This window comes from Heloderma suspectum, chromosome 1 (genome assembly GCF_057233095.1).
Source record: "Heloderma suspectum isolate Gila_16-S chromosome 1, 16-S_ref, whole genome shotgun sequence".
NCBI lineage: Eukaryota > Metazoa > Chordata > Lepidosauria > Squamata > Helodermatidae > Heloderma > Heloderma suspectum.
In genome coordinates, this window is record NC_139458.1 from 279,311,347 (window position 1) to 279,326,844 (window position 15,498).

Here is a 15,498-nt window from a genome sequence, read left to right on the forward strand (position 1 = left end):
CATTTCATATAAGCAGAGAAAAAGAATGGGAAGTTATTGATGGGAGAACGAAAGAAAGAATGCATGCATGCATGAAAATAAAAAGTGGGTTTTTAACAACTAGATTAAAGAAATGTCTTGCATAAAACAATTATATTTTAGTTAATGCACAGCACAACTTTCTAATGAATATTATAACAGTTTAGTAATAAAAATATTTAAAATGTAATACAAATAATTTAAAAACATTGGGTACATTTAACTGTAAAAATATATTGTATGCAAGCAGAAATAATCGTGAGCTGTTCTTTCTGAAATGACATTGTGGGCTAGCTGGACATGTGGCAACAGGCAGCTGTGTCAGCTGAAGCAACTTGGAATGTTCACATGCACAAAAGTTACATTGCACTTACTATCTAGAAACCAGAGCATCTAGAGACCAGAACATCTAGGAACCAGAGTAATCAATATTGTAATTGGAACTGTGACAATGGACCACAATAGCAGAATTGCTATTACACCATATCTGCTAGCTACTGTGCTGCGCATAGCAGATGTGTAGCTTTTAATGGTGATAACAAATTGCTGTAAGCCAAGAGTGGTTTATGCAAACATCAGCCTGTTACTGTTTGTGTGTGTTTTTAATAAATATTGCTCACATACATGTTCAAAAGTTATGTTTCCATATAACTACATAATGCAAAGTGAGAACTAGCTAGTGTTTATTTTCTTGAATACAAAATAATTTGGAAGCAAACTTTGTTAGGGTAGTTTAGGACACAGTTTTTAGCCATTAATATATTTGAGCCAAAGTTGATCAAAACTGATCTAAACTTTCATGCAACACAATTTGTATTGGTTTGGGGGGAATGCATTCTTTTTCTTTTGACTTGTTTAGGTGGCCATGGCAAGACTAGCAGGCTCCTGGAAAAGTAAATATGTAATATTTTTGTTCTCTCTTTCCCCCAGCATTTAAAAAGATGTTGGGTAGTTGTTTCCTAACTAAGAAATACAGAGCCTGCTGAGGGGAGATCAAAGTTCTGAACCTTCTATTGTAGAATCACTACTGCTCTCTCCAGTTCACAGTTAGTAATGGAAAGAGAATGATCTAATGATACCTTCATTGACCTGTGATGCTCATGCAAAGTGTAGGTTTTGTAGCAACTGAGAAGTATTTGCATGTACTAGAACTAGGGTTTGAAATGCTCATTATTAGCTGGAATACAGTCCACTTGTTCCCAGCATTTCAAGGTGAGGATGAATTGAATGAGAATTGAATACTATAGTATTTTGCAGTAAGAGAAGTGAATGAATTGTCATAATGGGTACTTGTATAACATCTGTCTTCTTCAAGATGTTGCCTGGACAGATATTGCTCAAGGTGTGTGTGTGTGTTTGGTATGGCTGAAAAGAAAAAAAGCAATACGTCGTCAGTATTCTGGAAGGATGATGGCCATGACTAATTCAGCTAGAAATTGACTGTTTCCATGGCTGTGAATACAGAATGTCCACAAAGCTGCTGGGAGCCAGCAGTCATGGAGATAATTTATTGATGGGACTTGGTGGCTAGAGTGAAAGAAAATGCAGAAAATATGAGTTGCCTTGTAAATGTTGATTGTGTTCTGACTGGCACACGTTCCTAGTTGGAAGATATTTTATATCATATGGTTGTTTGCTCCAGCATCCCTCTAAACAACACAGGGCATAAGCCAAACTTCCTGGAGGCTTCCCCCAAAACTCTGCACCTGCCTAATAATATTGGTGCTGATCGCTGAGCTGTGGAGCGCCCTTGCCCTGGAGTATTGCCAAAGCCAATTCTAAAGTCTTAACACATTTATTGCGACATATATTTACGGGGACTGGAGCCTATTTTGACAGATGCACTTAGAGTTAGCTTCAGTTAATATTATCACTGATCCCATACCTTTTGGATGAAATTGATTAAAAATGTAAATTTATTTAAATATGCAGTAACAAAGTAACACATGATTGGCGAAGCTTCAGCAGGGCTCCTGTAAGTGGCACAGGCAAGTGACATTTGTAGCACATCTGGACAGGAGCAGGAAAGCATATGGGCCTGGTTATGGCACTGTAACATATCTAGGGATCCCCTATAAGGCCACTAGAGGTCACTGAGCCCAGGACTCCACAAAACACCAGCAGCTGCTATCACCTACTTATAGGGATGTCAGAGAATTCCGCCACGGTTCTTGGTGAGGCCGAATGCCAGTGCATTCGGCCCCCCGAAATCTGTGGCAGAATAGCCTGCCACCCCCCGCCCCCCCACGGATCCCCCCCCCGGGACGAGACTTACCTGGGGTCGATTTTCCGGGCGGCGGCAGGTCCGGCAGCAGCTGCGGCAGCAGAGGGCGGTCTTCTAACCGGCTGCCGCCGCCATTTCCAGGCTTGTGGAAAAAAAAAAAAAGACGTGATAGGCTACGTAAATCTTTACGTAGCCTATCATGGTTGGGGGGTGGGTTTAAAAAAAAAATGCGTACGCAAATTTTTGTAGCCGCCACCATTTGCGTTCCTTCTTTTTACCATCTTAATCTACGAAAATATTTACGTAGACTATGATGGTGAAAATCAAGGGGAACGCAAATAGCGTAGCGGGCGCTATTTGCGTCCCCTTTTGATTCGCCGTTTTAGCCTATGTAAAGATTTACGTAGGCTAAAATGGTGAATGAAAAAGGGACGCAAATAGCGCACGCTATGCTATTTGCATTCCCCTTGATTTTCGCCGTCATAGTCTACGTAAATATTTACGTAGATGAAGATGGCCAGAAAGAAGGAACGCAAATTGCGTACACGGTTTTTTTTGTTTTTTGTTTTTTTTTTACCCAGAGCCCTCCGCAGCTGGAAATCCAGCTGCGGATGGCTCCGGCCTGGCCGGGCCGGGCCTGGCCGGCTGCTCCGTGGAGCTGCCGCGGAGCACATTCGGCCGTTCGAGGATTCCGGGGGGAGGAACGGAACGCCTCCCCCCCACCATCAACGTAATACGCGAAAGGTAAGTCACTTTCGTACATCCCTACCTACTTATTTATAGAAAGCAGTAGGACTCTCCTCTTTATATACTTAGCATGTGGGGTGAGATATGCCAATCTTCAAATCCACCCAGGCCAGAACATGGATATTTAAAAGTATAAACACATATTTCTTTATGTAACAGGTCAGTGCTCAGAATAAAAAACAACTAATTGATAATAATAATAATAATAATAATACCAATCATAATAATAGTAGTACTAAAAACCTAACACTACATCTCTGCTTTCAATAGCTTTTCTCCCTCTGTCTTCATTCACAGCCTGTCTCTGATTCTACTCACTGACTAACTTAACTAACTCTGCCCTCTAATTCCTCTCACTAGCTCACAGTCCTAACTCCTCTCCCTCCCTTGCTGACTTCTCCCTAACTCCCTTGTTCTCCTTCTAACAGACTTTCCCCAACTGCCACTAGCTCCACCCAAGATTCCATTCTGGTTTCAGCTGTCAATCATTACCTCCACCCACTCTTCTGTTACAGGCATACTGTCAGATCTACACTCCAGTACCATGCTGGTCTGGTGTCTACTCTCTAGCTTGGTAGGGTAGAGGCAAAACTACATTAGGGCATTAGGGGTTGCATATATACTGCAATATGGCCTAAAATGGTACAGTCTCAAACTTCAAACTGGACTTGTGACAGAGCTGCCCAAAATGTTGCCACTTCATAGGAACCAGGTTTTAGAAAATTTCGTTTATTTTGGGAGCAGTTGAGAGAAATGTGTATGGGTGGTATCCAATTAATCCCTCAGTTGGTGGAATGGATTCTGTCAGTGGAATGGGGAGGGGTAATGGGGGAGGGTTGGGGGACCCATCAGTGCAAAATATGGGCAGCATGGGAGGCTGCAGGGGAGAGGAGAGGAGGAGAAGTCTCATTGTGTGAGCAGAAATCCACTTGCATGACATTAGATTTGCCCCATGTGTTTGGGTTCCATTTACAGCCGTGAAATGTAAAACATAATCTCAGGACTCTGCACATTGCACTTTTTCTAAGCTTTGCTGCGATTCCTGTCCAACTTAGTTGTATTCCTAGAATTCTTAACAATAAGTTCAACATACCCCATTCTTCCCCCACCCCTCCACACACTCACCAACATAAATAACTTACTTAGCAGCAAGTATGGTTGCTATGATATGTCAATAGGTTATATTCTACCCACTCCCCATCCAGAGTTTCCCCTTTTTTTCTTGGAATTGAATAACTGAATCTACCAAACCGTTGGATTCAATATGTGAGACTCACAACGATCACTGTAAGTGTCACCATTGCATATAGTGCAACGATCGCTCAACAGGATAATTTTCAAGCATAACATAAGAAAAGGATAGGGCTGGTTCTGTGAGGGTAGCAGACTCATGATGTGAAAACAACTGATTTTCTATTTCTGTCCCATTTTGCTTTTATTCTGATCATGTTCACTGCCTAGATGGTTCCTTCTGTAATGATGTTGTCACCTTTGGTAACTGGTAAGTTACCAAAAGGTTGGGCTGAGCTTGTTGATCAAAGCAAAAACTAGTGGAACTCTGCTACTAGGTGTTCAGAATTTGGAGATCATTTTCAAGATAGTGGGGAGAGCAATCCTATAGCCCCTAGAAAGCATCAGGGGGGCCGTAAGATAGTTATGATTCCTGGATCCAAGGTCAGGGACAGTGCTCTCACCTCAGACTCAGGAGTCTGAAATCCCCTCCCGCTTAGCTGGTGTGGACAGAACTGTGCTGACCACCTTTCCAAACTTGCTAAAGCAAGCTCAGAGAGGAGGGAGTGGGGACAGTTCTGTGGTCAGGCAGGGGAGGGGACTGGGGAAGCAGGGACTTGATCTATCCTTGGCCTAGGAATGTACGAATTATCTGCTGTTCTGGTGGGGGGGTCTGCAGGGGGGGAGGCAATCCATCCCTCCCCCTGGAATTTTCACCGGCTGGCTCCACTCCATGGCAATTTCGTGGCGCTACCAGCCGGCTCTGGAGCACCAGCAATATGGCCGCCATTGCCATATCGCTAGCTGGGCTGACTGACTCTGGATGCAAATGGCATAGCAGATGCCATTTGAGGCCGTTAAGCCCTTAGTTTAAGCTAAATGCAGCCATTTAAGTAGTTGTGCCTCCCCCTGAATTTTATTGGGGGTCCTAGTGCTGTGGAAGATGTGTTTACCCTGCATCATTTTCCCATTTTAAAATTGCTCCTGAAGCTGCTATTGGTGGTGATAGGGAAACAAATACATATTGTATGTATCTCTTTTCCCTTCCAATGCTAACAGCAGCTGGAGGAGGGGAGAATTTTAATTGGGGAGCTAGTACAGGAAAGGATTTAACTCTCCCCTTCCCCCTCTCCCTTAGTGCCATGACATCAATTCAATTTGGAGGCCCCGGCTGCTGCTTTCAAGGGAAAAAAGATGTCAGGAAATGGAATTACTGATATGATGCAGTGTATCTAGTTTGGCCCTTAGAAGACTAATTAAGGGGTTCATCACACAGAGCTTTTATCCTGCTATTGAGATGGGTTTCTCATGGAATTTTTCAGGCTCTTTAGATGCCATCGTTACCCTCCAGGGTGTCTCCTGCAATTTTCCCAAGCCTATCCTATGTTTTCCCCAAACACAATAAATGTGGTATTTTTTCCTCCCCATGGAACAGGAGTGGCATGACCTCCCTGTGGAATTCTCCAATAGTGGAAGAAACCACTTTATTCGCCTGCTGTGGGCGTTTGTTTTCAATTGCTGGGGGCATGCACAGCCAGGATGACAACGGCATTAAGGATGGGAGCTGGGTGTGCAGGAGCAGATTTGACAGGCACGAGGGCAAGGATCTCCTGTTGATTGCAACTCTTGCCTCTGCTCAAGTCTTGCTGAAGAAGTACACCTCAATTCCCAGGTGTCTGCCACATAAATGCTTGAGCACATTTCTCAGTTGGAGGGAGAAGAGGGTAAAATGCCTCCCTGCAATGAAGGGAGACACATCAGATCCCCCACCCCACCAAGCTCAGAAGCAACATCCTCTGTTGATTCAGAGCACCCCATTAAGTTCAGTGGGGCTTACTCCCAAGTAAGTGTGCCAAAGGTTGCAGACTTACAGGGCGATCTTATGTCTACTCAGACGTAAGTCTCATTGAGTTCAATGAGACATAAGTCTCATTGAGTTCAATGGGGTTTACTCCCACATAAGTGTTCCAAGGGTTGCAGACTTACGGCACAATCTTACATTTTATGTCTACTCAAAAGTAAGTCAGAGGTTTCCTGGGGGCTGTGAGAAAAAACTACAGCAGAAGTTAAGCTATGGAAACAAGAACCACCATCCCCGCTCCTTTGCACACATGCACTCCCTCAGTTCAGACCATATGTCTGCTGTGTAAAGGAGCCCTTCCTAATCCCGCAAAGAAACTGAAAGCAGGAAGCTCTGGAAAGGATGTGGATTTTTGCGGGGGGTTTGCTTAATGTAGAAACACCCTAAGTTTAACAAAGTAACTTAATTAACAACTTCCTTGATTTGATTATTTGTTAGCAAGATAAAATGATGCCTAGATTATAATCTTAGAATTCCACAAAATGTGATGGCCACCAGTTTAGATGGCTTTAAAGGGAGATTAGACAAATTCATGGAGGATAAGGCTATCAGTGGCCAGTTGTTGTTATGGCTATATTCCTCCAGGATCAAAGCCACCATGCTTCTGAATACCAGTTGCTGAAGAACAACAGAGGGAGAAGGCTACTGACCTTACGTTATGTTTGTAGGCTTCCCATAAGCATCTGGTTGGCTACTGTGGTGAGCAGGATACTGGACTAGATAGGCTTTTGGTCTGGTCCAGCAGAACTTGTCTTATGTGCATAACACCTTACTCTTCACCTCCAATGGAAATTAAATCTAATGGCATGTAAATGATGAATGCTTATGTGATGGAGACCTTAGTGGTGCTGTTGCTACTTCTGATACCACTCTAGATTAGTGCATGTATTAGGATGGCTATTTAAGGAAGGGTGAATTATCTGGTTACTTTCCACTCTGATGCTGCTTGCCTTGAGGCTGACAGTAGTGTCATTGGAAATAGCCAAGTCATCTGCATGTCCTCTTACCCCATGACTGCTACATTTACTCAGGAGCCTTACATAATTTGCTTGCATAGTTCACTGGAGTGGTGGCATGGGAAGAAGTGGCTCTCACACTACTAAGATAACATCAGAACCAGCCCTATCTTTTCTTTTAATCCAACTATTACGTCTCAGCATTTAGTTTATCTATTACTTTGAGGAGTCATTTCTAGTCTACTTAGGTGTAAATAAGAAAATCAAAGAGTATTTTCATTCTAAAAGGGCCTCTAAGCCTTTATCTTACAATTTGTTCACATAGCACAAATGTGAATAACTTTAGTGCAAAATTTTAGTGCATGTTCAGGAATCCACTTTATAATTCAGTTAAGTTCCATGCAGGGAGGTGAATTTACAGTGTTATTTCAGGTGCTTTGGTTTCACTTTTGAATAGACGTATTCCATCTGGAACAGATTACTGGCCCACCACACAACAGTATTGGCATTGAAAAGGTATAAATTTAGCACTAGACAACTAGGCAAAGGTCCTCTACCACACTACCTGCTGGGGTGTGGAAGGAGAGAAGCCTTCATCTGTGGATGAAAGAAATATGAATGATTCTTTTTAAAATGTATGTTTCCCAGAGAGCTTTGGCTATAGGGAGACTCATAAACTGAATAATAAATAAATAAATGAGTTTAAGCAGTGCTGCTGCTTCAGGTGATAAACTCATTTTTAAGGCATATCTGACAGTGTTCTTAGAGTCTTGTCAAATGTTACGCATGCGAAAATTAGCAATATTATGTAAGCAAGACTCTTCCTGCGGAGCATGCAAGAGTTCCCCTGGAGACAGGCTGAGAAAGCTGAGGCAATTGTAGGTGAACACATTGGGAGACAGGAGCCATTGGCCGCCTTTCTGTCTATTGCTTTATATTTCCTTGGGCAGCTAAGGTAAGCAGAGGTTAATAACAGGTGGATGGATGGAGAAAGGCAGCAAGTGGCTCCTACTTCCCTGCGCATCTGTATGATCCCCTCCAGCTACCTCTTCCTGTCTCCAGGAAACTCCAGAATTCTAAAAAATTGGAGCCTGGCTTACACGTGGCTACTTTGTGGTTTGTTTGTTTGTTTGTTTGATGTGTACCCTGCCTTCCTACCATGAAAAATGGAACTCAAGGCAACTACTTTTTAAGTGAGTGTAATGTGTAGATGGGCTCTGAGTAAACTGTTGGGGGAAGTGGCCATGAAATGCAGGAGTTAACAATCTGAGACAATTCTGTGTGAAGATTAATGTATGTAAAATCAGCTTAGCTGCATATAAGATAGTGACTATACAGGTGCTTAAGTAATTTGTATGATTGGTCAATGAAATACAAATTAAGGTCTTCCTTTTGATGAACCTCAGCTATTGCATAGTTGTGTAAATATGGAGACTCAGATCTCTGATTATGATCTGCTTCTTAATGTATCCCAGCTCATCTCACCTTTACTTGCTAGAAAGAGAACATGCATGAAAGGCAGAGGGGCTGGAGAGAAGGTATCGCTATGAAGAAATGCTGTATTTTTTATCTTTTGTAATATTTAAATGCTTTGAGTAACTTCTGTCTGAGATTATAATATAACCAAATAGGCCAGAAGCCTGGCTCTGCTGTTTTTTTATTAGACATAAGGCAGTTGTTGCTGCCTTAGTTGTGGTTGCTAAGGGAGGGAAGCTTCAAGCTGACAGTTTGAAAATGTCTAGTGGGAAAAGGTGTCTTTGTTTACATAGGGACCAAACAGATAGTAACATACAATTTGTATTGGTCAAGGGATCAGCTAATTCGATTGGTGGTTAGAAAGAAGGTCTATATAGAACCACTGATTGGTCTCTAAAAGACCAGTAGGTGAGGGCCCTGATGGTGTTAGAACATGATTGGTCAGAGATTCTGGCTAGGAGAGAACAGTAAGTCAATCATTTGGGAATGGTTAGTTGTCAGTTGGAAGTGGACCTGAAAACCAGAGCTAGTGGCTGAAGAGAGCAGAGCTCAGTAGGCCTTCGAGTTTCAGAAGACCAGAGCTGGTGGCTGAGAAGAATCTGTTCTGTGAGGTTGTGGTGAAGCTTCAAGCAGGCAACAGAACCTAGCACCACAGGACTTCAAGCATAGGTCTGACCAGAGGGAGAACTTCAGCAGTTCTTGAATAACCAGAGAAGCCAGAGGCAGTAGGAACTTGAATCAGAGGAAGACTGCTGTACACTGTCTATTCCTGGGTGTGAGTGATTGGCTGGGGTGAAGGTTAGGGAAGTCTGGTCTGAGACAAAAGCTACTGAGTGCTTATTTAGCTGGAGAAGACTCTCCTAACTATTAGGAACCCTAACTAAACATAGTTAACGCTGGATAACTAAGAACTGTGCACTTAAGGAATCTTATCCTACCATCTGAAAAGCAACAATTTATTACCTGTGTGTACATTATTCCCATAAGAAGCATCTTAATTCTGCTTATCTTATAAAATCATCTCTAGTGGCGGTGTCAATACCACATGCCTATGCCATAAGAACCAAGCTACTAGGTTTCTACAAGGTACCGAGGCTGGCTTACTTTGGTGAGAGTGCTTATTATTATTATTTTTTTTACATTTAATGCAGCATTCCCTAACTGAGAGGTCCATCTTACAACTTGGCGGGAAGTTCAATAGACCCAAGCTTCAAAGGTTTCTTAAAAAGGTGAGATACCTATGTTGCTTAGTAAACCATCATAATATAGGTTGCTTAGTAAACCATCATAATCTCGTTATGAATGAAAAGTTAGCATCTTTGGCCACATTCTCAGTCAAGTAGGGAGATTTTTAGGCATTTGGCTAATACAACTATGCAGTTTGCCAAAAGGTCAACTTCACTGTGGTAGGTTTATAGCAAGAGAATTCATTTTCACATGTCTCAGAACCATGCCTGAAAAATTCCAACAAATTCAGTAAGACAGGATGATTAATGTACAATGGCATGGCCTATGGTGTACATAGGCATACGGCAACTGGTGTACATAGGCATACTGCCTCTGTAGTGAAGGTAGCATATAGCCATCAGAACTAGTAGCCATTGATAGTTTTCTGCTCCATGAATTTGTCCAACCCACTTTTAAAGCCTTCCAAATTGCAGGCCATCACTTCATCTTGTGGTAGCAAATTCCATAGTTTGACTATGTGCTGTGTGAAGAAGTGCTTCCTTTTATCTGTCCTGAAGCTCCCACCAATCAGCTTCATGGGATGATCCCATGTACTAGTATAATGAGAGAGGGAGAAAAATGCCTCCCTATCCATATTCCCCACACCACACATAATTTTGTACACCTCTATCACGTCTCCCCGTACTCTCCTTTTTTCCAAGCTAAACAATCCCAGCTGTTGTAACCTACCCTCATAGGGAGATGCTCTAGCTCCTTGATCATTTTAGTTTTCCTTTTCTACACTTTTTCCAGCCTACAATATCTTTTTTTAAGTACAGTGACCAGAACTGTACACAGTATTGCAAGTGTGGCCACACCATAGATTTCTATAGGGGCAGTATGATGTTGGCAGTTTTATTCTCAGTCCCTTTTCTAAATATGCCTAACATGGAGTTTGCCTTTTTAACAGCGGCCACACACTAGGTTGCCATCTTCATCGAGCTGTCCACCACAACCCCAAGATCTCTTTCCTGGTCAGTCACTTCTAGCTCGGATACCATCAAGCTATACTTGAAGTTCGGATTTTTTGCCCCAAAGTGCATCACTTTACACTTGCTTACATTGAACTGCATTTGCCATTTAAATGCCCATTCTCCCAGTTTGGGGAGATCCTTTTGGAGCTCTTTACAATCCCTTTTTGTTTTAACCACCCTAAATAATTTGGTCTCATCTGCAAACTTGGCCACTTCACTGCTCATTCCTAATTCCAGGAGTGAGCAGTGAAGATGTATGTAACATCGCATAAGCAAGTAAGTGTGTGTGCATGAACAGTAGCATTTGACAAGGAACTCTGAATGACGTGTTTCTGTATTCAGTGACCCACAATGACTAGGATTTAACAGTTTGGATGAGAGCCTTATTTGGCAGCAGGTTTGTGGGGAACCATTTTGAGGAAGCACTGAGAAGTAAGAAAGCTAACTGCTTCTCTATTTCTCCCCCCGCCCCACTTATCTCATACTTTCTTTTCTCCCTTTTCTGCTGTCTGAATGTCTATTCCTGTCGTCGAGAAGAAGAAGACAAAGAAGAAGAAGAAGAAGAGAAAAACCCTGTGCTGGCATCTGGTGAGCCCAGAGCCCAGTTGGGCCATTGAGAGCCATTTGCCAATTCCTATGTTAGCATACATTTCTCAGTAAAAATAGGATGAGAGTGAGACCTATGGAATGCAATTGTACAGTAAACATCCTGAATATTTATAATAATGCAGTGATACTTAAAGTAGACAGAAGATAAATGTTGAGTTGTTAAGTAACTATTTAACACCCCCCCCCCTTTGTACTATCTCTGTTTTATTTGCATCACTGCAGACTGGCAGTCTCACACCATGTACTTCAATATGTCTGTTAAAACTGTTCTTCAAATAATTAATGCTCCACATTTATAACCAATGTTTCTCAGAACATCAAGGGGAAAAGTTTGTTAGCTTTGACATACTTCTGTGCAGTGCTTCCATATATGTATTGGTGCAAAGAATTAAAAAATGCTGAGAGGGGATAGTCTACAACGCTCAGTGTACAGATGGTTAACTTCTGTTGCCTTTACTCAGCTGTATGTGGGGTTTGGTTCTATTCCTTTGCTGCAATGGCCATGTACTCTGCAAATAGCATCTTGAGTGAAACTACATCTGTCCAAACACTGAGTTTAGGATATTAGGGCAATGCAAAAGCAGCTTTACTTTGCTAGCAGCCACACTGACTTCTAATTACTGGGAACTTCATACATATAACCCAAATGGGGGTTAGTTTGCAAGTGTCAGGGCCCAGCAAATTAGAGGCAAATGTCATAGTCCAGGGCAGGCATGGATCGAGTCTCAAGACAGCAGCAAGGGTATGAAAAACCAGATGAAGGCAACATGGTTCAAGTCAGGCAAGTGGTCCGGTTCTGGAGGGGGAAACAAGGCTTAAAGGGGCCAGAGACAGGCTTTCTTCACACTGAACTTTTATCCTGCAATTGAGATTGGTCTTTCATGGAGGTTTGCGGGCTCTTTACACAATGCCATGATCATTCAAGGAGGCTCCTGCACTAAATGCCCTTTGTTCCATTTTTAAATAGATTGCAGATAATAAGCTATCAAATTACCCCATTGTGTTCCGCTTCAGTTTCCTCTGTGAAAAGAGTAAAAGTGGCAAGAAGAGGAGTGAGATCAATGAAAGATAATGGAAGACTCAGATATGGGGAGAAGGAGAGGGGTGTGAAAGGAAGTACGTGAGAAAGGGAGTTGGTGTGATCCTGCATTTATAATGGAAGCAGAAAGCCCTGTTTTAAATGCAGAATTTTAGGCTGGTGTAGAGATGCTCATTGTCTATGACCTGCATATGGTCAGTTTTCAAAGGCAGCTGAGGCAACAAGACTTTGTACAGCACCTTAATTCCTATTTGTTCAGCAGGTCAACTGATACGCCTGAGTTGGCAAGTTGCAATATCTTTTCCCACTACTATCAGGGTTGCTCTATGGAGCAGCAAGCTGAGGCCAACTGCTTTCTGTACCCACAAACCATCCCAATGGCATGGAAAGTAAGGTCCCTGGATCCTGCTACCAGACTCCTTGGCTTGAGTGGAAAAGTGAGTGCTTGTGTACCCCTCCTCACCAGCAGTGTAATGAGATTCTGCTATGTGCATGCACAATTCTCGTTACTTCCCCCCGCTTTTCTCATGTTGCAAGGTAGCAAAAAAAAAAGAAAAAAGGATTATTTATTTTTATTTATTTATTAAATTTATTAATCGCACATCTGGCTTGTCACCCAGCCATCTGTTAACTATATGGATATGATTCTTTTGATTTAATTAACATGTTGGTCAGTTTTAAACCATTTAAGAAAATCAGTTTCTGCCAATGTTTCTCACAGAGTTGCCCATTAGTCATCTTTGAAAATCTATCAAACATGTTATAAGGATGAAACATATCATTTTGGATTCCATATTAATTCATGTTCTTTAAAAATATTTAAAATTTAGTGGCCCAGAGAATAACAATTAATTATATGCACTCTTGGGAGCTTTGGAGTTTTCATTAGGATTGCTCTTGTTCAGGGCTCCGGACAGTCTGAAACAGGAGTGTTACGGTGTTCAGGCCTCTCAGGAGGAAGAGGCTAGGTTGACATAAGGATGGGGAAAAGGAGACTTTATCCTTTCCATCTGCTGAGGCCTTTCCTTGCTGTGCCATATAAAGCTATAGGGGCTCCGGTTTGGGGCTGACTGCCACTCCTGAACCTGAGCTTTTTATTGGATGACTCTATAAAGTGAGGGGGGAAAGGGTGTCAATTTTGCTTTCTTTCCTGCAGAAATATCCTTATATAGCACAGGGAGGGAGTATTTTTAGACTCATGGTACAGACCCTCCTAACTCGTAGTCCTCTCCCCTGACCACATTTGCACATAACGGCTACTCATGGAGTGTTTAAACCATGGCAGTTGGGACCATGCGGAAGCAAGCTGCCTCCCAACCACTCACTGCTTCTGCTTTGTTTCCACTTTGCTAAACAACCCATGACAGCCAAATCTGGCACTCAGAGAAAAAACCCAGAGTTTTAACCCATGGTTTCTTTTTGGTTATAAAACTCTTGGTTGTTTCTCCCTCAATAACTAAGAGTGCCGGGCTCAGATGTTATGTCAAATAACCCCTGAACAGGGTGTTTAGCAAAGCAAAAACAAAACGGGAGCTTGTTCGCTCGGAAACAATCCATGGGTAGTCATTACATGCGAACCAGGCCATTATATGCTGTTAGGAGCTTGAGCAGGCTAGGGATGTATGAAAGGCACTTACCTGGTCCCGCAGCTTGCTTCACGGTTGGGGGGAGGTGCTTCGGTTCTCCCCCCGAAGTTCTGGCCAGGGGGGGAGGCGCCTGCCTCGCCCGGCCGAAATTCAGGCCGGGGAGAAGCGCCCAGTCTCCCCGGCCGCGAAATACAAAAGTGAAAAACAAAACAAAACACATACCCGTGATAGGCTACGTAACGATTTACGTAGCCTATCACGGCTAGATTTCCAAAGTCAGCCGTGATAGGCTAGGTAAATCGTTACGTAGCCTATCACGGCTGACTTTGAAAAAAAAAAGCGCATACGCAAATAGCGTTGCCCTTATTTTCGCCATAGTCTACGTAAGTCTTTACGTAGACTACCCGGGCCCAAATAAGGAACGCAAATGGCGGCGCGCTTTTTATTTTTCTTCAAAGTCACCCATGATAGGCTACGTAACGATTTACATAGCCTATCATGACTGACTTTGGAAATCTAGCCGTGATAGGCTACGTAAATCGTTACGTAGCCTATCACGGGTGTTTGGGTTTTTTTACTTTATTTTGTAATGGGGGCGGTGGCAGCCAGTCAGAAGACTGGCCGCCGCCCCCGCTGAACCGCCGCCAAACCGCCGCTGGGACCCGCCACCAAGAGGGACATTCGCAGGAGGTAAGTCCCATCCGGGGGGGGGGGGGGCGGGGGGGCGGAGAATTTCACCGCCAATTTCGGAGGGCCGAATGCGTTGGCATTTGGCCTCCCCAAGATTCGTGGAGAAATTCTCCACCATCCCTAGAGCAGGCTATTATTCTCTGTCCCCTTGCCCTCCATTTCCCCCTTGCCCTTCTCAATTGACACCTTAACATTCTTTATCTCAACTGCCTCAACCAGTGACTAAGGGCCAAAACAGATATCATTTTAAATCCATGTCTAGCAGCTAGAGTTGTGTTTTGTTTTTTCATTTTTACTCTAGGCTAGTGCATGGCCCTGTATCCCCCATGCTAGGGTTCCAGTCCAGCTTGGACCCCCTGTACTTTTTCTAGAGTACAAATGGGGAAAAAGATGTAGCTGCTAGACACAAATCTAAAGTAATGTCTCTTTTGCCCCACAATTGATACTCACACAGTCTGCCAGTCTTCTGGCTCCTTTAGACCTTGTTTCCTCCAACAGACCTTGTTTCCTCCACCAGAGCAGAAGTTAGTGGTACCCATAGAATACTATGGAAAAATTGAGGATTTAAATGTAGCTATGATTGGGTGGCAGCCCATCCACAAACGGTACCACCAAAGACAGGATGTCCTCTCTTTGTACCTCTGGCTCAATATGTACCCAGAAGTTCTGTTTCCAGATAATGAGATAAATTACTCCACAATTTTCTTATTTCTATGTGCTCAGCCCTGAAGCTTACAGGCTCTCATCAGGCCTTTTTTCCCCTTTTAAATCAAAAGCTTTAGAATTCTATTTATCTAGGAAGTCTCTGAAGTTTGTAGAAACCCTGCCCTTACTTTTGGATGGCACTGTTTTGTTTCTAAA